This window comes from Mytilus trossulus, unplaced genomic scaffold (assembly GCF_036588685.1).
Source record: "Mytilus trossulus isolate FHL-02 unplaced genomic scaffold, PNRI_Mtr1.1.1.hap1 h1tg000024l__unscaffolded, whole genome shotgun sequence".
Lineage (NCBI taxonomy): Eukaryota > Metazoa > Mollusca > Bivalvia > Mytilida > Mytilidae > Mytilus > Mytilus trossulus.
The window spans coordinates 2505765-2530579 of NW_026963290.1; positions in this window are offsets into that span (position 1 = coordinate 2505765).

Consider the following 24815-nt stretch of genomic DNA (forward strand, 5'->3'; position numbering starts at 1 on the left):
AAAAGAAAAGATAGGGTCACCGTGTGTTTTTCCGGCTAAAATACCAAATAGCAAAATTCCATGCAGATTCCTTCAGAAAATGCACTATTTCAGAGTTACCTCCCCTTAAAATGCCAATTTGAAAATAGTAAAATTCAAGCAGAACTTTTCAACACTTGTACAGATATTAATATTTATAAGTTATAATCTTATAAATTTGTACTTTTAAAAGCAAATTTAAATTAGTTATCTGTATTCCTGCATCAAATTTTGCTAGCTTGATTGAAAATCTGGACCTTAGATTCTCGATTTTCTACAATCCAAGATGGCAAAAGACACCCATACCACCTTAAACGGGTACCACAAGGTTCCATCCTTGGACCCATCCTATTTAATATTTTTATAAATGATTTGTTCTTTTTTTTGTAAAAAAATGTTCTTTAAATTATTATGCTGATGACAATACTTTGTCAAAGTCTGGAAATTCCTTACAAGATGTAATGTCTGCTCTTGAGGAAGACAGCAATTATTTAAGACAGTGGTTTTCTTCCAATAAAATGCAGGCCAACCCAGAGAAATTTCAAGCTATCTCTCTTGGCAAAAAAAAACACATGATAAAACTATTGTGTTTGATTTGAATGGTATTTCTATATCATGTGAGGATGAGGTTAAATAACTTGGAGTTACAATTTGATTTTAAATCAAACTTCAATTTACATATTTCAAATATTTGTAAAAAGACTACAAGTCAATTAAATGTTTTGAAAAAAATTGGGAAACATCTAAACAAACTGAGTAAACTTACAATGTATTACTCTTTTATTATGTCAAACTTTAGAAACTGACCTTTGACTTTGCATTTCTGTGGGTAACAAAATACCAGGAAAATAGAAAAAATACAAGAACAAGTATGGAACTCCCTTTCCAATGAGGCTATAATCATGACCTCTTTTGACCAGTTTAGGAATTATATAAATTCCTGGTGTGGGTTAAAAGATGCAACTGCAGTTCATGCCTTTGCAATCCAGTGCTGTCTTCTCAAAGCTGAAATTTCTTTATTTCTTTGTATAATGGCCGTTTGCTCTGCTTTTTATGCATTTATTAAATATATCTGCTATTAAATGCTAGTGCTTAATAATTTATTTATTTATTGTTTTTATGCTTTTTAGTTTGTTATTATTTTATGATATTCAAGTAATTTGCTGATTCCCCCGTTCAATGCACATAATTATGAGCGCTTGCAACATGAGCTTTGACTCTGGAGGCTCATAATAAATCAAGATAAATTTGCTTTCCTTATATATGCATGCTTTTTCATTTTTATTTGTTAGTATTTGCGTGATGCTGCATGTTTTTTTTATGTGATAGTCGGTTAAAGAGCTCACCAGAGCTCATGTTTTGTCTGTTATTATGTATATATCTGCCGACTCTCAATAAAATGTACTTACTTACTTACCTACTGAATCACTGAGTTAAGACCGGCTAACCGAGGTGCCCATTCTGTTTTGGAAAAAAAACCACAAATTTAATTTCATAACATTAGCCTCAAAGATTTTGAATGACCACTGAAAGGAATTTATTTGTTTATGTAACAAGTTATACGAGCAACTACAAAAGTGATCCTGTATATATTGGTGGAGGATAGTATTAGTCAATATATAGTGTTCATATATTCGTGCATTTATGGTGGTGGGTTTTGTTCTACATGCCTGACACATACTGTAGCGGTGTTGTTGTCCTAAAAGGATGTGAAGATTTGGAGGAAGAAGAAGAAGAAAGCAACCCTGTGTATACAGATACAGCATAGTGATATATGTAGGGCTGTATCTTTATAGTTATAGTAAGAGACCTAATTGCATGATAAAATAAATTAATGATATGTTTTACAGAACTGGAAGCCTTTCCAGCATATATTTAATATAAATTCCACGAGTAGGGGGTGTGCTAATCGTCTACATTGGTCAAAGTGAAAATCGAAAATGTTTACAGAACTGGAAAAACAATCAAAGTGAAAATGTTGATTGACAATTTTATTATATCATAGCCCATTGATAACAACAAAATTTATATTTTTTTTTTTATCACAAGATGATTTTTTAGCCTCTGTTTGATTCTCACATATTTTGCCGGGAATAAGGCATACATTTTTTTAACTAGGGACTAAACCTACCACAATTTGAAAATCAACATAAGCACTATGTGTATTTTAATAAAAGTTGTGTGAGCTCGTCCAAAACTAATTTTAACTGTATAGGTAACTGGGCCATTGCTTTCCCCCTTCTTATTAGAAATACACTACAAATCAGGACAGTAAAATAAATTTCACTATTAACAACATTATCCCCTATCTAAGCTGTCATAAAATGCCAACCCACACATTGTCTAACTTTGATGAATAATCAAATGTGTCAAATGAAATAATATAAAATCATTGTGTGTTGCAATATAAAAAAAACAATTATAAATGATTTTTAAATTGATATTGATTTTTGGATATGTTAAGTATATGTCACTGCATGACTCCACTCCACTCCACTCCACCTTTTAGTACAAACCCTCAGAAAATGTGTACAAAAGCAAAAACAACTGTTCGTCACAAAAATCTATGTAAACCGTACGAAAATGAAATATCATTGTTTCACATTTGCAATATTTAAGTAATAAAACTGTAAATGTATCTGAGTGTTCTAAAGTTAATGAGCATACTAGACTCTGTAAATGAAAGAATATGTATGAAGAATCGGATAGCAACCACATTGTTTTCAACAAGCTACATATTATTATATCATATTTAAGTTATCGTGATATATAATTATGTAGAAAAACAGTTAAGTAAATAAGATTGGATGTGATCATTACAACAAATATAATAATGTTTATTGGTTTACTGATAATACAGGTTTAATAAAAGTTATAATTTCGTATTTATTCTCGAGTCCCCCCTTTTATCTTTACATTCTGAACTTTGACCGTGTATTTCACGTTACTTTAGCGTATTGTGACGTCACTTCCAAATTTTCTAACGTTTGAACGGCAAGCTTGTTCAATTTGTTTTGTAAAATCCAGTTCCATCCTCAACACAGATGAAACCTCAGAAAAGAAATAGGCAACCGCCTAATAGTTTACGATCTGGTGCAGAGATAAAGGTTACTTTTAAGCATAAAAGACCAAACGTTAGTAAAAGTCATATGCATTCTGATCCAGAAAGACCTATGGCTCTTCGTTGGAATCAGAACATTATTGCGGCGGGTAGTCATTCAACTCAAATTATGGTAAATGCAAGCGGAGACGAGATCATTGCCTCCAACCAAAACCATAGTGACCGTGCGGAGTTGGACCCTGTAACAGTAGCCATTCCTGGACCGTCGTCTTCGAGAGTTCTGATATCGAGTACGGCGTTTTGCATTTGCGCCGATCTGCATTTGATTTGCGCCGATTTTTTCTTTCATTTGCGCCGATTTTATTTTTTTTCATTTGCGCCGATTATTTTACAGGTAAATTACAGGTGAATAGATATAAGAATATGTGATTTGAGTGCCAGTGAGAAAACTCTCCAACTAAGTCATGTTATTTTTCATTTTTTATTATCTCTTCTGTTAGCCAGGAGAGGTGGAAAAAGACCTAGACGTCGCGTACGGTGTTGGTGTTAGTTTTGGTAACGTCAAAATAACGTTACTTTTCATGCATTGTAACGTCGTACTTTTTTTTTATTTCGTGCAGCTCAATCATAAAGCGCGGTTTGCTTGACTTAAATTGCTACGTATAGAACCGAAATGAAAAAGCGGTATATATTTTTTTAAGTACAGTTGAATTAAAACGGAAAAATGATATTCATTTAAATTAGTATTCCCTTGGAGCAAAGATGTTTTCTGCTTCTTTTTCTTTTAGCTAAACACATGTGTTTATAGTGGATTGGGAAACAAGTTATTACAACTTATATTAATCTACTGTGAGGGTTCGAGTGCTTCCTTGTAGCCTTAGCCTGCTCTTCTCGAAATCTAAAAGGTTGAATTTCATGTGCAAGAGATATTGTTCTCTCTTAACACGGGTCAGTCTTTTATCGCTCCCTTCCGACGGACTTTCATTGTTTCACAACACCAGCATACTCGCAAATGGTGTCAATGGCTTATTCTTTTATCCGCTTTTGATAATTTCCGAATAAATATTTTATTTGTTGAATCGTTTGTTTCATCGCCTGTATTAAATGTTAAAAGAGTCAACAGTTGAAAGCAAATTAAAAATTAACCACAATAAAATTAATTTAATCAAATTTGCCAATTTCATAAAAGAAATTTAATCTCAACTATGAACAAGAAAACAGATGGGCCCAGATAATTTTAGCAAAAAACTACTAGGGGACATTTTAGCGCAGACATTAGAGCCCATTTTAGGGCAGGATAATCCGATTAATCCATTCAGCTGTATTATCGATAGCCCATTTTAGCGAAAACTTTCCTAGTTGATTAATACTAAAACTAAGAAGGATTAATTGATGCTTGTTTAATATTATCATAGTTTCTATAGTTGTCACTCATCTATTTACGTTTTTTTTTATACTATTATCAAATTGCAAACAACAACATATATAAGAATACAATGTAAAGGCGAATGTGTACCACAATCTAGATAAGATACAGAGAAAAATCAGATCAGTTCCTACCACAACTTTATCAACAGTATTGTACTGATTGTGCATGGGTTTTCTCTTCTAGATCTCGCGCATGGGTCTGTGTTTTTTTAATGGAAAGTGTGCAAACAAAATAAATATTGAAACAAATATATAAAGAAAAATGCAAGGATGAACTTAAGGACGTTTCATTAAACCTTGTATGTGCCCATCCAAATTGATAAAGAAGCATGCCAGCATTTTTTATCGTTGCATGTTCCTATATATATATATGTCCCAAGAAACACACTATCCATTCTTTCTGATTTGAAAATATGCAATATAAATTGATCTTTATTCTATTATAATCGTTCGTTCTAAGACACCAGGTCCCATGTACTGAATAGAGAACATTCAAACTAGTCCCCCAAACTGCTTCAAATAATAGATAAAAGGGGAGGGAGAGGGTTTAAGAAACATTAAACCTGTTAAGAAAGTTTTGAATAAGCATTCAATGACATATTGGTCGATGGACGTCAGCCATAAACAATGAAACAATACACACAAAAAATGCGTCAATTTGGTTTACGCAATGTTTCAACCAATCTCATGATTATAATTAAATCATACTATTGGTAGAGAAATTCACAATTTGTTATATCAAATTGACAATTTGTTATTTCTAATTAATAATTTGTTATATCAAATTGATAATTTGTTATATCAAATTGATAATTTGTCATACCAAATTGATAATCTGTTATATCAAATTGATAATTTGTTATATCAAATTCATTATCTGTTATATCAAATTCATAATTCGTTATATCAAATTGGAAAAAGTTTATTAGCATGGTACGTTAAGGCTTCCGGAATTTTCAACGTTCTAGCACTACATGTCAAGTTTTACAGAACGTAACGTCAAAACAAGTAAAAAAGCATGGTGTGACACTATGACTAGACAAAAGTTGTCGCTGACTGTGTCGTTAATACTTCCGACATTTGATCGGAAATGCGTTCAAAAAATCCCTGAACAGTAGATTTTAATGTTATATAGTATTTTTTGTGCTATTATAATTTCAAAATTATCCCCCTCCAAAACTGTATAATAAGACTTATCATACTTGTAACAAAAATGTAAAAAACGCGTTTATTTTTTCTTCAATATTTTCTCTTAAAACTTCGACACAATTTTTTATCATACACTTAAAAAAGAAGTTTTCACGTTCGAATACAATTTTATATCGTAGAAAAGACTGCAACTGCCTATTACTTTTCATAAGACACAAATACGCCAAAACGTCAGAAAACGGCGAGTGTGACATTTCAACGGATTTAATAAAATAAACAATTTAGGACATAATTTAAACAATACGTACTAATTGAAGAGGTCCGTGTAACACTTATCAATTCAAAGTTTTAAAAAGTTTTGAAATTTTAGATTTTTGGAATTTTGATCAAAGTTTTAAAATATCAAAATTTCAAATTGAATTAAAGTTTTCAAATTTTGAAATTTTAACCAAATTATTAAAATATCAAAATTCTAAATATCGTTTATAAATTTGATATTTTAGAAACTTGATCAAACTTTTAAAATACTAAACCTAATGTGCAATTTTGATTATTTCACTTTTTGAAAGTTTAATTTTTTAAATGTTTGCTTAAAATATCAAAAATATAAAGGGGCGACAAGAGGGGTACCTGTAATCACTGATGTAAACACGGCTCTGATAAGAACTATTCTTAGTTATAAATAAATAGCATGAAATATATCAAATCATTCTTAATAACAAAATAAATAATGAAAAGAAGAAGTCGGTTTTTTTTTATGAAACATATTAGACATCACATGGGATAACAGTATCCTGAAATTTTAAGTTTGTGCATCTATCAAAAAAAAATATAATTAAACCTATTTAAACCGGAATCAACTACGTTGATTTAAATCTCTTATATAAGGATAGCGTTTGAGATAAATAATTCAAAGCTATTGTGTGTTCCCAGTGCCCAACATTTAGAAGTATCAGTGAAAAATGACCAACTCGCAGTAAACCATATAGTATTATTCGCCTTTTTGACGTTCCTGATGAAGGTAGATCCAGAAAAAGCGCCTCGGTGGGCTGGCATACAACTTAAATCGTTTTCCTTTCTTGTTTATCGATTGCATGATGATTGCATGATGATATATTGCCTTTTATGATGTATTTCAGTTCTAAGAAATGATACGGAAGGAATACTTAAATTTATCGTCGCAATAAAAGTTGTGCTAGGCGTATTTCAGCTGGCCCCTAGACAAAAAAGTGTACTGGTTCAGCGATTATAGACGTAATACTAAACTCCGAAACATAACTATGAACTAAAATCAAAAGCATACAAGACTTAGAAGGACAGAGGCTCCTGGATTGGGACAGGCGCACATATGCGGCGGGGTTTAACATGTTTCGTGAGATCACAACCCTCCCCTATACCTCTAGCCAATAAAGAATGAAAAACACACAGTAATACGAACAGTAAAACGCACTTCAATAGGAAATACAAGTCCTATGTCAGAATAGGAAACAAACTAAGAAACTAATTAACATGCATGACAATGATAATAAAATAACAAAGGACTACTATACATAAGGCTAGCAGTTACTGTCATACGCCAGATCCAGACCTAAATTAAACTAATTGAAAGGTTTTATATGTCCTCATTATGCACACTCTCTCCCTGTTGCATTTATTGCTGATTTGTTCCAGAACATTCATGAAATATTTGTCACTGGCAACAACAAAAAATCGATAATTTAAAATAGGTTGTTTACATACAAATTACGAAGAACGTAAGATTCAACTTCCGAGGACAAAGTTGTCCTTATAGATGGATTTAAATATGTTTTAACTTCACTTTGGTCAAACACAATGGCATCTTTAATTGTTTCGTTCTTATTTTGCTTGAATTTCAAATTTCAGTTTCAGCGTTCCGTATGTGAATTCTTTACTTCAAATTCTGCGTTTAACATTGTACTGGTTTTTCGAGAGTGACATTGGTGTACGGCCAAAAATGGAAAAAATCCACCATGCAGCTAACAGTGTAGCTTCTCTTTGCATGCCCCATTCTGACTGGGTGTACATGTGAACTTTTAGTTTGCTAAAAGTCGATTGTCGTACGATAACTTCAAATATAAATAACAAAATAACAAAATGCAAATACGGGACAGTAATATCCTTTAATACAAAAAAAAATTATTCCTTTTGTTTACTATAATAAAACAGTGGTTGATTTAGAACCTATAATGGAGCTACGTGTATGATAACCAGTCCAAACGTTGTCTTTAATGTATCAACCATGTAACTTTAAAAGTGGGGTGAGGTTGTTTTGTCGAAGCGCTAATTATATAACAATCTTATTAAGTTTTTCATTGCCATTAATCAACTTTTCTGGTTCAAAATTTAACACTAAAAGGCATGGATAATTTTTCTTTTGTCCTTTTCTAGCACAGAATATTATATCATCAAATTAGGGATCGGAATATTTTAATGTACCATTATCGAAGCCCCTAGTGGTAGTATCAAGTAAAAAACAGGGACTATCTAAATATTGGTTCCCCAGACGATTACCATTTATCGCTGATAAAAACTTTTGAACACAATTTTCAACTTTCAAAATGCCGACACCTACAACTGGATAGATGGGTGCTTAATGTAGTACAGCGGCAACTATTACATAAACACGAATGCAAGTTGGGTGCTTAATGTAGTACAGCGGTAATTATTACATAAATATGAATGCTCGTGAAAATAATGTTTCTGGTATACGTTTATATATGATATGAAAGGTTTCAACTTTTACAAAACCAGAGCTATACATTGGATTTAAAAGTTTACTTTATTTGGCCTTTTCAATTTTATTTGACTTTATTTGCCTTTTTAACTTAATTTGGTTCGAGTGTCAATGATAAGTCTTTTGTAAATGAAACGCGCGTCTGGCGCAAAAACCGGCAAAATTTATATTCCGGTATCCATCTATGATGAGTTTTTGTAGATACCTTGTAACAGTATCTTGGCTCCAATTTGCTGATATTGGATCCTATTACCGTCTTAATTTCGGCGTAAAAAAGATTATATTAAAAACCTCCCATACTGTGGACTAGCACAACCTTAAACCATGCATTCAGTATCATGAAGCACTTTTCTTGATCGACCTCCTTACGGAACGCTTAAAGCTGAATATTTAGGGCAAACAACTTACAAAGAACAGATAAAAACGTTTAAGATGATCTTTCATTCTGTACATGAAATGATATATTCTCTAGCCAACATGATTGCAGAAAGTAAGAAGTCGTAAAGCAAAACAGAAAAAAAATGAAATCAAAAGAGATAATACATCGTGTATTGGGCCTTTTTATGGCTTAGAGTTTAGTAGAAAATGTATATACATGCTCAACATAACCATACTATATTTGACCTACTGCGAGTTGTTCAGTTTTTACTGTTACTCCTGTTTCTCCTAAAATATGGGAGATAGAAAAACCAGCAGGTAAAATGGTCAATATCAGAGCCGTACGTCTGGTTTTTAAATGAATTATCTTTTTTTAAGAAATATTAATTTTGTCATCCAATTTTTCACCGCTTTCAATTGTCCGTTTTATTTCATACATAAACTTTTAAGTATCAGTATGTTTCTAATTCATATTATTTCGTTTCGTTCCGCTTTTATTTCGTTTCGCTTTTTCAGGTATCCCTCTTATTGCCCCTTTTCTATTTTGATATTTTAAGCAAACATTTAAAAAATCAAACTTTCAAAAAGTGAAATAATCAAAATTGCACGTTAGGTTTAGTATTTTAAAAGTTTGGTCAAATTTCTAAACTATCAAATTTATAAACGATATTTAGAATTTTGATATTTTAATAATTTGGTTAAAATTTCAAAATTCCAAAACTTTAACACAATTTGAAATTTTGATATTTTAAAACTTTGATAAAAATTCCAAAAATCAAAAATTTCAAAACTTTTTAAAACTTTGAATTGATAAGTGTTACACGGACCTGAAGACATAGAAAGTTGTATATTTATTGTATAATTTTGAAACAGGAAGGGTGGATATGTAAATTGTGGTTTGGATCTTCAGCATTCGTTCGAATCTTGAAGAGCTCCAAAATATATGCGAGATTTGGGTTTTGTGACAGAAATACAAATTTCAAAAAATCATTAATTCTGCCACGATCTTTTGAAATGTTGTAACAAAACTTTCTATTTATTTTTTCCTTATTATATACGGAATAAAAAGACATATCATTTTTGGAATAATCTATTATAATTAACTTTAAAAATCACTCTTAACTTCACCCCTATCTATATTTTTTTTCAATTTTCGGCTTGACCACAAAACAAAGTGAACTTGTCGTCCTGGTCAGTCGCGTCCAGTTAACGATGACGTCATAAAGAAAACATACACCATCAACATCAAAGACTACTCTTGCTAGGAGTACAACTATTTTTTATTACGTTTAAAAAATGACAAGAATAACTTCAAAGCAAGGCTGATCATATGTCGCGGTGTTACTTGTCTACACGCTCAAAATCAGTGTTATTAGGGATCATCCGAGTAACAAAATGAATAAAAGTATTGATGTTAAGGCATATTCCATTTCTACTTTTAATTACGCACATTTTGATATATACATTTATATAGTTATCAATTCCGAAACTTCTAACAAATGTAATAACGGGGTACTGGAAAGCAAAACCCGTATTATCACCAATTATCACCAACACCGTACGCGACGTCCTACTAGATTCATCTCAACACTTTTTCCTTGATAGTACCCAGAGTGCGTTAGCATCTGTCTTTCGGTCATCTGCCACATGGTTATGCTCGTTCTGTGTTTTGACAATAGTCAGACCATCAGAATCCGTGTTGACTCTGGCCTTGCACGATTTTATGGTACACCAGTAAGATATGTTACGTTTCAAGACACTTACCTTCCGATATGTATGCCTACCGATGATTAAAGAATTGACTCTTCGGCTCGTTTCAATGTGCAATATATCCATCGTGTTACAACGAAGTTCCATAACGATATGATTCAAAATTAACGTTAACCCATAGATATAATAGCTATCTATGGTAAACCTAAGTGAACAACATTTATTACAAGATTTTACCAATAGCTTAGTACATGTACAAGTATTAACTTACCTGTAAATCTAATTAGGAACAAATATAAAATCGGCGCAAATGAAAGAATGCACATTTTTAAAATTGGCGCAAATGTCATACGCCTGTCGAGTACGAGGAATATACATGAAAAACTTACAAGACAGCACTAGAGTCGTTAGCAAAGTTTAGCAAGGAATTTGACTTAAATGTATCATGGCCTATACACATTTATGTGTTAACTCGTTTTATAGCTTACTTATCGTTTTCTTGTTTAACATCATCTACAATAAATACATACTTATCCGGGATTAGCCATAAACATAAATTATTAGTTGTAACTGACACTACGTGTACTTTTATAGTTTCTAAAATGATAGAGGGAGTTCGAAGGAAGAGTCCCAAATTATCAGATATTCGCGCTCCTGTTACTTTAGAAATGTTGCACAAAATTATACGATCACTCCGATCCGTTTGCTCTTTTCATTATGAATCTTGTCTGTTCCCTTCTGCATTTAGCCTACCATTTTTTGCTTTATTAAGAATAGGTGAGCTCACGGCCGATACGAGTACAGATATCGGAGCCCACACAATTTTAATTAATGATCTGTCATTGAAATTTTCATATAGTAAATATGAATTGCATTTGAAGATTTGCAGTTCGAAAGCTGACCAGAGAGGTATTTCAACTACTTTGGTAATACCTCAAAGGGGGGCAAATCTTTGTCCTGTGAGAATGTTGCGTGCCTTTTTTGGAATAAGATATCCTGCTACTGACAAACCCTTGTATTTACATTTCAATGGGTCTCCACTGACTCGTTTTCAGTTTATTTCTATACTTAAGAAAACCCTGTATTTATGTGGCGTTAAAAACCACATCCGACCACATTCGTTTAAAATAGGCGGAGCATCGCATTATAGCAGAATGGGGGCTTCGGATTTAGAAATTAAGAAGTTGGATGGGTTTCTGATGCATACACGAGTTACATTCGGATTTGGTAGATTTTATAGATCTTCGAAACTGTATTTTAATATGTTTTGTAAAGGTTAAAACAAAACATTACTTTTAAGAATTTTTGTCATTTTAGAACCCCGTCAAGTTTTGGTAATGGAATCATCTATTGTATATTGGGCGACCAGAAGCATAAAGAGAAGACCAGGGGGTCAAAACCTCGGATTACAATCAAAAGGTTATAGTTTTTATTGGTATGGCCAGCGAGGGATGAAATGAAAAAAATAGTTACCTTCAGTTGAAGAAAATCTTAGATGTTAACCACCTCCACAAATTTGGATCATACATTTGGGTTCTAACGATTGGGGTTTAATTAAAGGAAAAGAGCTTATTGAGCAGATAAGGTTTGGACATTATGCGATTACATGTGTTATTGCCAAATCTCTCCTTGGTATGGAGTGAAATTTTGCCTCGTAGATACTGGCACTTGGCCGAAAATCAGGCAGCTATCAATTCAACTCGTAAACGAGTTAATGCAGCTGTTCGTAACATATTCAAAGAAGAACTAAATCATGGCCTTGTAATTTGCCATCCAAATATAAAAGCTCAAGAAAGAGTTTTGTTCATGCATGACGCAGTGCAATTGTCAGATGTAGGTAATGATGATTTCTTAAATAATGTTCAGGGAGCTCTAGAGTCGTATGAAAGTTCTGACCGTCGATTATTTCCTAATTGATGGGTTAATTGTATTTTAGTACGGGTAGTAAACTCGTTTCGTTGGGGATGAGAGTGTATAGACCGTTGTCATTTGGCGGGATCTGGCAAGATGACAGGGGAGTCGTGACCCTATAATTCTACGTAAGACCATATGTTAAAATATTTTCCTGCAGGCGGTTTGTATCGTCTTGCATTTGCCAGACCTCGTTTACTGGTTTTTTTTCCTGCGGCCGAATTTATTCCACTTAAGATTTCTTGAATTGTTTAGTTTTAAGGAGTTGCGGAATGATCGCCTATGAGACAATTCAATTGTACAAACAACGTTGGTATTAGCGTCTAAAGGTAACCGTACATTCTTCAACAATGAGCAAAACATTTACCATATGCGGCCGGTTTTATTTCACACATTATTTTTTTAATTATTTTAATCTTTTATTAATTTATAACAAAATAAATAAATGGTAAACTTTTATCTCTCTTTTCTATCTCTATATTTTACAAATATTTTAAAATTACAAAGTTAACGTTCCTTTCGTTCATGACATGTAAATGGTAATAAACATGATGAAAGAAGCTATATTTGCGTATAAATTTGAACAATTAACTGACCGACATTTAAATCAGTTTCAATTCTTTACAATATCACGTACAAGGTTCTTATAGTGCAATTTGTCAAGGACAACCTATTCCATAACAAACAAAAAAATAATTGACTTAAGCACACAATGCGCTGATAAAAGGATATAATTTATTTTTGTTATGAATAGTTTATTGTTTCCTGTTGAATAATACTGCATACATTGGATTTTCCAATAGATCGACCTTGTCCTTTGCTTTTCCTATTTGATATTTGTTTAAAGGGACACATACCGAACTTCCGATGATGTTTATACACATTTTAGTATGCCGAACAAGTATCAGCTTCCCCGCCAAAATCAAAATTAATCAACAATTTACTGCTTTAAGACGTTTTTGGGTGTAGAAGAAATATAAAAACTCGTTTTTAAGATAATACAAATTCTCATAACATTAATTCATATATATATATTGGTAGTATGCTTCATTTATAACATGTATGAATACGGAAGTTGATTACCAAATGTATATGCCTAACTCGTAGTTCTTATCTCTTGGTTTTGATTGAATGTTAAAAATAGTTGACATATATATGATTTTCCACGAATTGCTATTTATAAAGGTCGGCATTTTTGCAAAATCTATTTTTATATCGCTGTGTATTGTATTATATAGCACATACGGAATTATTTATGGCCTATCAAATATCAAACAAGTATTCGTATGTAAATTAATGTTTTTTTGTACTTGTTTAACCCTGCTTTACCTTAGAAATAAACTGTATGGGTCATTTTCAAAAAATGTCGAATTTTGAAATTGAAAAAATATTAAAAGTTACTTATTTAAACAACCCTCTACATAAGCAAATCAAAACAAATTTACATACAATGATAAAGAAGCTACGATTTTTCGTTAGAGTAATAATAAACGTTCTTAAAAAGTCCCTTTTGCAATTATCAAGACGATCAGAAAATCGGAAAAAAAATCATTTGAAATGTGTTTTTCAGATACCGTACGCACACAAATACCCCCAAAATCGGACTTAAATGCAGTTTAATCTTATCAAAATAGATGTAAGGTGTGTTTATTATTGATGTTCTGAATCACAAATCCAACAAGCTATCGTTTAAGCCATTACAACTGAAATTTCCATTAGAAATACAAAAAATTAGCATGGGTGTACTGAAAATTCGACATTTTTTTAAAATGACTCATATATAATAAACAAATTTTACGTAATTATAAGCATTTTGAAAATAAGGAGTTAGTAAGTTTGTGGGAAGTTAATATGATCTTTTCACAGGCACTTGTCTCAGAAAAATATTTATTCAGGTATATAGGAAATGTTTTTTCTGAGACAAGTGTCTGTGGTTCTTTTGGCTTCCAATCAATTGCAAGGCTTTGTTTTTACCCTTTGTATGTCATGTATGTAGTATTACAATATAACAGAATATTATAGAAACGTGTTTTCTGAACATCTAAGACTTTGAACTGCTTCTTGGAGTCCGCGTCTTTTGATGTATTAGATAAATGCTTACGCATTCACCTTTTCTTTTTCATTGTTTTTTTCTAGACAGAATACAATATTCATGATCATGGAACGTTACATTACGAAATAATCTAAACAAAACTCAGCTTGCAAATGTTCTAAAATAGAATGAAAGTATGAAATGACACGGGGATCAAGATAGTAAAAATCAAATTGATTTAATCTTAATATCTTTAACTCACCTGGCCTAAAATGCCCAGTGAGCTTTTCTTATCAATTGGTGAACGTCGTCCGTCGTCGTTGTCCGTAAACTTTACAAAAATATTCTCCTTTGAAACTACTGACCCAACAAAAATTGGTCCAAGTCATTTTTGAAGTATCTAGTTTAAACATGTGAACAATGACCCAGACTGCCACCCAAGATGGCCGCCATGACTAAAAAAAAGAACATAGGGGTAAAATGTAGATTTTGGCTACTATCTCTGAAATCACAGCATTTAATTACAAAAAATCTTTATAAATAAATAATAATGTTGATTAGTTCAAGTTTATCTGCCCTGAATTTTTTTAGATGAAACAACGGGTTGTTGCCCCTGAATTTGTAATTTTAAGAAAGTATGCAGTCTTTCCCCTAAGTTGGTTGGTTTGCCGGGTCATCGGACATGTTTTGTTAAAAAAAGATACCCTAATGATGATTGTGGCTAGTTTGATTTAATCTGGCCCAGTAGTTTCAGAGGAGAAGATTTTCGTAAAGTTAACAGACGGACGACACACGATGATGAGAAAATCTCACTTAGCCCAATAGTCAATGTGAGCTAAAAGTAAACATCCATTTTGTACTTGTTTTCTTTAAGATTTTCCCAATCAAATACTTTTTTTAAACAAGTTGACAGTTCGATCATCTCTTATATCCTGTGTTTTCCCTGAAATTGATGAATATTTACTTCTTTGAGTTTGATTTGATTTTCAAACAAATGATTAAATTGGAAATTGATAGAGGAACAAAATAGTCTGACACTGGGTGAATAAATCATTAATTGAAGTTTGTCATGTAGATTATTAAAAACCGATATTAAACCGTTCAAGGGGGAATAACGAAGTCTTATAAATAGGTATAAGATTTTTTTTCTCACAGTATTTGTATTTATTAAATGCATGCAAATTTTGAATTACTATGAGTGCATTTCTCTCTAGCACAAACGACTAAGCGCTCACATGTTTTGATCATCTGTTTTCTAACATATGTTTGCAAAGTTTACATAAACTTTGACAAACTCTGCACACGCTTAAAATGCGTCTGCAGTATGTTGTTTGTCGTTTGTTAGTACAAACGTTACACTTGTTTCTAACTTAAACCTTTCATCTATTAAAATCAATCGGGTCCAGGACCAATCCAGTATATCTTATTATGATCCTTCGTAATTCATTTTCTATGTGCATATATCTATGTGAGTAATTTAGAGCTGGTATAACTCTGTGAATTGTACATATTTTTTCTTGTGGAATTCATTTTTCATAATTCATACTTGCATACTTGTAGTATAATACTTGTGTGTATATCAAGAATAGAAATTCTTATCTGGTACGTGTTGTTAATACTAAAAAGATGTGTTTCGTTGTCTCTATGGGGATGGACCTAAACCTATCCTCATCAGGTATGCCCTTTATTTTATCTTTCTTGTAATATTTTAGAATGGTTCGAATTTTATTTCACTTTGGGGATACATCTGTTTACCTACATGTGCATGCATTATTGAAAGTTCAAAACAGGGTCAGCAACAATGATTATACGATGCATTTGTTTCTTCTTTTGTATCGTTTAGCAAACGATAACAAACGCCACACAACGTTTACAAAATTTTAGTTAGAAAGAAATGCACTCATAGACATCCGATTTAAAAAAAAAAAGGTGTCCAAAATGAAAATATCTTTTCAATAGTGCATAAAGTTTAAAGTATAATATAAAAATAACTCAAATTTCAAAATAATTTATTAATTTATCTGTAGAAAGCAAAACGTAATTTACAAAAATATCGTACTCCGATTTAAATTTAAAACATTATTATACTCTTGATACGGAATCCTTGTTTAAAACTCAATTATAACTATAAAAGAAAAGCAGGAATATTTGTTCATGTTGTTGTTGAACTCATTCTTGTTCGCCATTTTTTTTAGTATCAAAGTATAGAGAATGACAAACGGAATGCATAATCTTGGATTTTAGGCATCTGCAAGTTGTGAGTAAAGTTTAAAATGGAACATGCAATCATAAGACAGCCATGTTGCAAAATAGGCAGACATATACATATTAATGTAGTACACATTCCCTAAGTCATATTTTGACATATATAATCTGCTAAATAAAATATGCGAATAAGTATCATACATTCGAATGGAAATAAGACATCTATCAAATAACACTAACAGTACCAATTTTACTGCACCAGATGCGCATGTCGACAATACATGTCTCTTCAGTGATGCTCGTGGCCAAAATATTTGAAACCAAAGCTTATATACAAAAGATGCAGAGCTATCATTCAAAAGGTTAAAAAATTAGAGCCAAATCCGTGAAAGGAATCAGAAATTTACACGAAGGAGATGCATTCCTTGATTTATAATAGTTTCTAACATTTTGTAACAGCAAGTTTTAATAACACAAACAAAATGATACCCTCGGGGACTAAAGTGATGTAGAATGTTTCAACGTACTATATAGGTTATCGTACAGAATTTAACGATGAACACGTGGATAAATTCAAACGAGTAAAAATAACGGCAAGATTTCAAACAAAACAACAACAAAAATCAATTAGAATAGGCATGAACGACATTCGCATAATACCATGCATCTGACTTTGCACAAATGCAGATATATAATATTGCGGGAATATATATGTTTATGAGCACTTTAATCTTCCCCGGACGCGTAACAGTAGTTGAAAAGCACTATATTAAAACAAGCTGTACAAATCAACTGTAAATTACTTGACTCGTTATATTGGGCAATAACAAATAAAACAATTAATTATTCAATTATCGAATTCCTACGGCAATCAACTTGAATAATTAAGCTACTGATTGATGCAGATGACCATGGAAATGTCAATATAATACTTCCATGAGATGACGAACATGTCAGGAATTAGTAACGGTCGATGATGAAATAAAAGTTGGATGCTATATCTGAATGGATCAAAGAGGTTTTGTCAGGCAACCTGCAGCGTGTTAAAAATATAAGACTTACTATGAGTTTTTATATAAAAATGGCAACATGTATTAACTGTAAGCCAGGCTGAAGATTGAAATAAACAATTAATTTCCCCATAGGCGACAATGATAGCCTTTTTAGTGATACAGACTTTAGAAAGTCGATTTTTTTAACGAAACCTTGCTAGAATTACAGAAAAGTTATTCGGACAGTAATTTTTGGTCCAAAAAATATAGGTTCGCGTTGCTTTTCTTAACGTATTTTGTACTTATCTCCCATGCCTATCAATTATGCACTAAAAAAAACGTGTCTCGTCCTAGCGTTGAAAAGACATTTCATTTCTGTTAGGGCTAAGGAAAATATTTTTTTTTGCCTATGCTATAATGCAGAATGCACGAAGTCTCTAATAATAAAAAATTACGGGCGCACATATCAACCAATCAGGATTAGCCATACTCTTAATTCTATATATGATGGTATGCTCATAAAATGGCTGCGACCATACAGTCTAATGGTGTATTGTAACCTGAAGGATGAAGATACAAAAGGGATATTCATACTCAAAAGTCGAAGACAAACTAACAACGCATCGGCCGGAAAATCGGTAGAGAAACAGCCAGCGAAATACCATATTTTACAATTTAGAGAATCAATGGCATTTGTCTACCTTGGAGAAAAAAAGGAGGGGTAATAGTTCAACTTACGACGGTGATTGTTGTTCAAATTTATTATATTACGGCATTCATTTGACATCTAGCTAACTCTCTGTCGGTCTATATTTGTTATCATTTACATCATATTGTTCCTCTTTGCATCTCGTCGTGAATATGCATAATATATTTGCCATTTAAGAATGTATTAATCAGCACAATTTAGGGATATATAATCATTAATATTCAGTTGAAAATTATCTCAAGCAGTTTTTCAATTTCTATATATTTGATATTTTATTCATATTTTAATTTAAAAGCGCACATTTTAGCAATCTTTCGTTATTTTCTCTTTGCAATCATTTTTTTGTTACATTAAATTTCGTAGTCTACATCAGGGGTTGCATCGTATCCTATCCAGTCAAACTAGGAGGAGGAGAGTAAAGCAGAAAACAAAACTTCATTGAGTGGCAAAAACTAATACATTGAAGCGTACAACGACCGCAGTGTCGTCTAAGTTTCCTTTTTAGTACCTGGTATAATAGTTGTATAACAAAAGCAAAAATGGATAAAACATGTTGGTACTAGTTTGTATAAGGATTCAACGTATTTCTTGCCGTTTCATTTTTATTTTTTTTAGATATTGTCTTACTGATCGGTTTTGTTATTTAAAAACTTTTTTTTTTATCAACGATTGATCTAGCAAAAGTCGCAAAAATGTGTTAAAATCAGCCATGCCAATGATTGGAAAATATAGCTGACCGTTTTTATTGTTACAGATTTCAATCATTTAACTTGTGCGTAGATCGTATTTCCCCTCAAACGTTTTTCTTCAAATGTTTCTTTGACTTATAGACAGTGTGAAACGCTCACTACAAGACCGGCGTCACACATCAACGTATAGCTCCGACGTACGCCGGGCGTTTTAAACAATCATGTACGCTGCCAATACGCTACCGTCGTTTTTTATGCATTCAACCTGTTAATCATATCTGTAACGTGTGAACAACGAGCTTTAAGCGTGTATTTTGCGAACAATAAGCGTACATAAGCGTTTATCGGGCGTTCAAGAAACGTATGTTGGCATATGCCTGGCGTTTGTCTAACGTAGATGGAATGCACGCTACGAAGGTGAAAAATGTTTCTTGAACGTATTTGAGACGCGTCCCGGTCGTGTCTTGGACGTTCTATTATGGGAGTGTTTGTTACAAACACACCCGCATACGTTTTAGTTAAAGTCGAACTATCTTAGAGCGTATACAACTTGCCTTTAACGTGTCTCAAACTTATATGTAGCGCGTTTAACGCGCTTTAAGTGTATGTATAACGTGCGTCTAGCGTACAGGTATACGCTAGACACACGATTGAGCTGGATGAAATTTTGTATGGTTCATAAAAATTTCCACGAGTTGTAGCGTTCACCAAGCGTATACATTTGAATTTCGACGTACTTCAAACTTATGCAGCGCGGATTTAACGATTGCGTAGCGTTCCTCTGGCGTGCAATTAACGTATACCGAATTTGTCCATTTTCTCTCTACGTTTGGTGCACGCCGGTCTATACGCCAATGTGTGACGCTGTAGACGAAGCGCGCATCTGGCGTATCAAATTATAATCCTGGTACCTTTGATAACTATTGTCACCGCAAAACCAAATTCGCTGTGTCGGGAATATTCTTTTATCAGCAGTCAAATCCTGTATATTAAGTCCGTATAGTGTGAACATGTACAAGATAGACATGGATAATGCAATATTAGAACGTTAGGGCAAACATTTAGTTACTACTGAGATATTTGAGGTTGACAATTGGAACGTTGAAATTATACAGTCTGTTAGATATCCTAGTGTAAAGTCGTACATATGTTTCAGTATTATGAAAAACTAATGAAGTAGACCACTTAGTTTTGGTAGTATCCTTAGTTGTCAATGCCTCTGGTTCTAACCATTCCCTGCAGAACTATTCATAAAAAAATCGTGTTACCTCTAGAATCTATGAAGCTAGCTACGGAGAGCAGCTAGGTACGGAAGGTATTAATCAAATAAGGCTTTAGAATATAAGGCAGTCTATAAACACGTAATGAACGAAGGATGGTGTGTATTACCGATTGTGGCTATCACTATAATGCCAAAATATGATTAAAAACCTACCTCTAGTTGGTTGGTTTACTTCAACCGGATCTTAAGACATATTTACCACATGATTATTGTGTATTACATGTATCCCTCAGCTATTCTTGGATCTAACTCTCGAATCTATAAATGTTACCTTTAAAAGTGGTACTCAATCTTTGCTTGTCAGGTTAGGATCCAATCCTCTCCTCTCTATTCTTTGCAGATTTTGATAGAATTACGGATCCACAAGTTAATGAAATGAGTTGTTCGCAGTTTTAACTAACTGCATTCAATAAAAAAAAGATTAAGATGATCGCATGTAATGAAGAAAATATATATGAGTGAACACGTACCACGGGCTAATTATCAATGTAACAGGGTTTTTGGACGGAATAAAAGGTTCGTCAAGTTTAAGATGTTTTATTTATACGACATAAATAAATAACCCTAAAAGTACATAAATAACAAAACATTAATATATAGACAGTACGGTGTACAAAGGCATATAACTCTAATTCATATAATGGAAAGTACATGTATAAAATACAATAAACTAGCTCTTTTCTGTAAGAATACAACAAATACTATTTAAGAGTATATATTATAAATATGTGAATTCAGTAAAACTCAATTATAAACCAAGTCACGGTTAAGCACGACATAAAGTCCAATTATATTACGCTACTCATTCATTGATTTATAAATGAACTATTTGTTACTATGATGTTTACATGTAATGATTGACATACAAGTAACTACTATTCGCAAGACACAAACAATACATATACTGAACTAAAATAAGATAGACAAACACATACAATACAGTAAACTAAAAATACATTGAAACACTGATCTAACCATGTATATGGTACAAAGGTCTATCTCCTAGTTCACTGTTGACAAGCGGATAATGGTAACTTAAGTTACAACGATCCCAAAATGCCGTAGGGGAATCCCCGTAAGATCTTTCTCTCTAAATGTCTCTCTTTTTACATAAATGTGGCTAACGTTACTCAGCCGTCGTTTGGTTATAAACATTTGCAATGAGCCTGTAAAATATTAACCCTAAACAGTTGTCCGTTACTGAGAAAATTAAACATAATGAACATGCGTTGATGATGGTAACTCCAAAATGGGATGTTGGTAACTTTTATATTACACGATTTTTTTTTCAATCATACAGCCTTTAACATCACTTAACATGAAATGAAACACAACAACCAATCTAAACTGAAACCACTATATTGGAGTATAGACCAATACTAGCGCAAGAGTATAAAATGTGTCGTGGGGGGAAACAATACCAACTAAAAACTATATATATGGGACTGCATTGTCCTTTATTTCTTTCAGATTGTGATTTGTTCCGGTTAAATTCTGTTATCATGCAGAGCAATCAAAGACAATTAAGTCGCCTTTTATCTGTTTATTCCATTCTGCTATTGAGATTTTAACCGAAATTAATCATTTCTCGAATCTATTACAAAATAAAAATACAAATAGCATAAATTTTGTCTTGAAGTTAGTGAAACAAAAAAAAAACACATTTAACTTTGAGGTAATGAAGGAAAAGTCAAACGTTAAACATATTTCAAGAAATGCAAGGCATAAGAGTATGCCTTCTTATCGCATCATAACATTACAAAAAGTCGGATTGTCCTTTCGAGACTCCGAGATTAGGTGGTTTTTATTTCGGAATTTTGGGATTGACACTTTTGGAATACGAGAATTCCAATTCCTATATTCGAATTTCGGGATGTCAGGATTGCAATTTCTTTAAATTTGGGCCCTCTGGATTTCAAGCTTTTAAGCCCGGGATTTCGGGATCAAGTCCCCTCCTTCCCTCCTCACTATAGTAGATATGGGAAAAAGAAAAGGAAATAAACATATTATTGTTTTCGGTCTTAAAGTGAAACCAGAGAGGTATAATCCCTCGAAAACATTTCATAATCATTTTAACTTGTCAGACACACATCCTTTAAATCGACATCATATACATTAAAATAATACTCTAGTTCAGGGAAAGCTTGTTCGCGACCTAGAATTCTGAGTGGGTCAAGTGTTTAATTAATATTCATGCGAGAATATGCGAGATTTGGATGAACTGGGGGCAAAGTCATATATAATAGTACACATCAATATCTGATGAAATTAGGACGCCCACCGCTTTCCCGTTTACCAGTGAAGTCGTTGAGTGTCATCTGGTTTTCTTATATTATGTTTATATTTAATAAAGTAAAATAAAAAATATTGTGTAAAATTTCGATTTGTAGAGAATTACGGGAGAAAATTTGGAAAGAAATTTGAAGGAAACTCGAAAATGACTGCTTTCAAATAACTAAAACGAAATGTTTGATAAAGAAAAAACAAGGGCCTTCAAGTACCTGGAAGCTTTTAAGAACTTTGAGGAGAAGATGTGCAGAAGAAATATCATCTTTGGCGATTGAGAATATAAATAATTCTAGAAACATGATGGCGTAATGGCATTTATTGCCAAAACAGTATATCATATAAGTGGGATGGGATCGGAGGGGCTTAAGAACATGAAACCCCGAGGTCCCGAATTTAAAAATAAATAAATTATCACATCCCGAAATACAAAAAAAGAAATCCTGGATCCCGAAAGGGTCAATCCCGAAATCCCGAGATTAAAAACACCCGATCCCGACGTCCCGAAAAAGTTCCCATAAAATCAAACAGCTACAGGTCGTCATATGGAATCAAACTCTAAGCAAAAAAAACACACCCACTTATAAGATATATACAATGTCTTTACTCTGACAGTTGCATTTTGAATAAGTGAAAAGCCCAGCGCAATGTAGAACAAAAGTTTCAATATGCATATATCATTATCATGATTTTGACCCTCATATGCATTAATTTAACTTGCAACTGGACGAATAAACAAAACGGTTACTAATGACTGCATGCAGGCGCGGATCCAGGGGGGGGGGGGGCGGTCCGGGGGTTTGAACCCCCTTTTTTGGACGATAAATGCATTTGAATGGGGACATGAATTTGGAAACCCCTCTTTGTTCTGGGCTAGGACCCCTCCCCTTTTAAAATGGCTGGATCCGCCCCTGGCATGAAAAATTCAACCTCAGACAAAACATGAAATTAACTGTTCAGAAAAACGAAGTCCATGTAGAAGTAAAATACGGAAAAATGAAAATAAGTATTTACAAAATTTTGCCCTAGATACTGCATTTTGAACACATAGAAGCTTCCGTCCCTATTTCCCGATATTCCATTATGTTTTACAACGATTTTGATGTAAAACAAAACTGTAACAACAGACTGAACCTAAATGCTTACGAAGAAACTGACGCGAAACTTGATAAAAAGAAAGATGTATGTCAAAAGATCCAAGTAGGCACTTATTTCTCTCACAAATCTTAAAGACCCCCTTGCTTTCGTCAAGACAACAATCGTTATTGTTTTTTGTCTAGGAAAAAAGGGGGAGGGGTCATTTTCTAAATTAATTGTATAAATATAACATATTTTTCACATCTAGTATCATTTTTTTTACCTATTAACGGGAATTATCTGACACAAAAATAAATATACGACAAAACTGTTCACAAAACAAGTATGACTTTGTGATCAAATGCCTACCTATACAAATATGTGAAAATTGACTTTCTGAAGATACAACAAAAACATATAAAGTGTCTTTTATTTTGTTTATTACGATCTTATAAAATCTCATTTAAATCAATTAGATATTCTGTATACTATATATAATGTTTGCTTCACGATCTGTCAAAATAAAATGCTGAACGACCCAAATCCTCATCCTTTCAAAATTGTCAATATCTTGTGCATTTGAATTCAGCACAATATAACTTTATGAAAATTTAATACACGCTTGCAATCAGGGCTAACATTTTGATCATATATTTTAACGGTACCTAACTGTCAGAACATAGTTATAATTATTTCAGGTGTATTAATTGTGTCTAACTGCCAACTGGTGAGATTGATAGTTTAAGGTAAAACTTTATGATACCATATGGCCTAGGTGTTGATAGACTTTTATTTGTATGACCTGAGATCAGTGCCTAAGATATGGTTATGAACTAGCACCCGTACCTTCTTGAAAATATAATCATTCTGCTAAGTGAACATCACAGCATGAAGCCGTCCGTTTTTGCGCGAAGGTGACACTCAAAGGCAGGTGACATATCAAACCGTTTCTTGTGTAATAAAGAATAATCAACATAACGGTCAAAATAGTCTGACTGTTTTAATATGTCAGTGTAATCTTAAGCTTTAGAACAATGTAACAAACTTTGTATTTATAAACGATATAAACTAGTATTTGGTTTTGAAATATACTAAGATTTTCATTGTAATGAGTAGTCATCCATGTCTCTTCA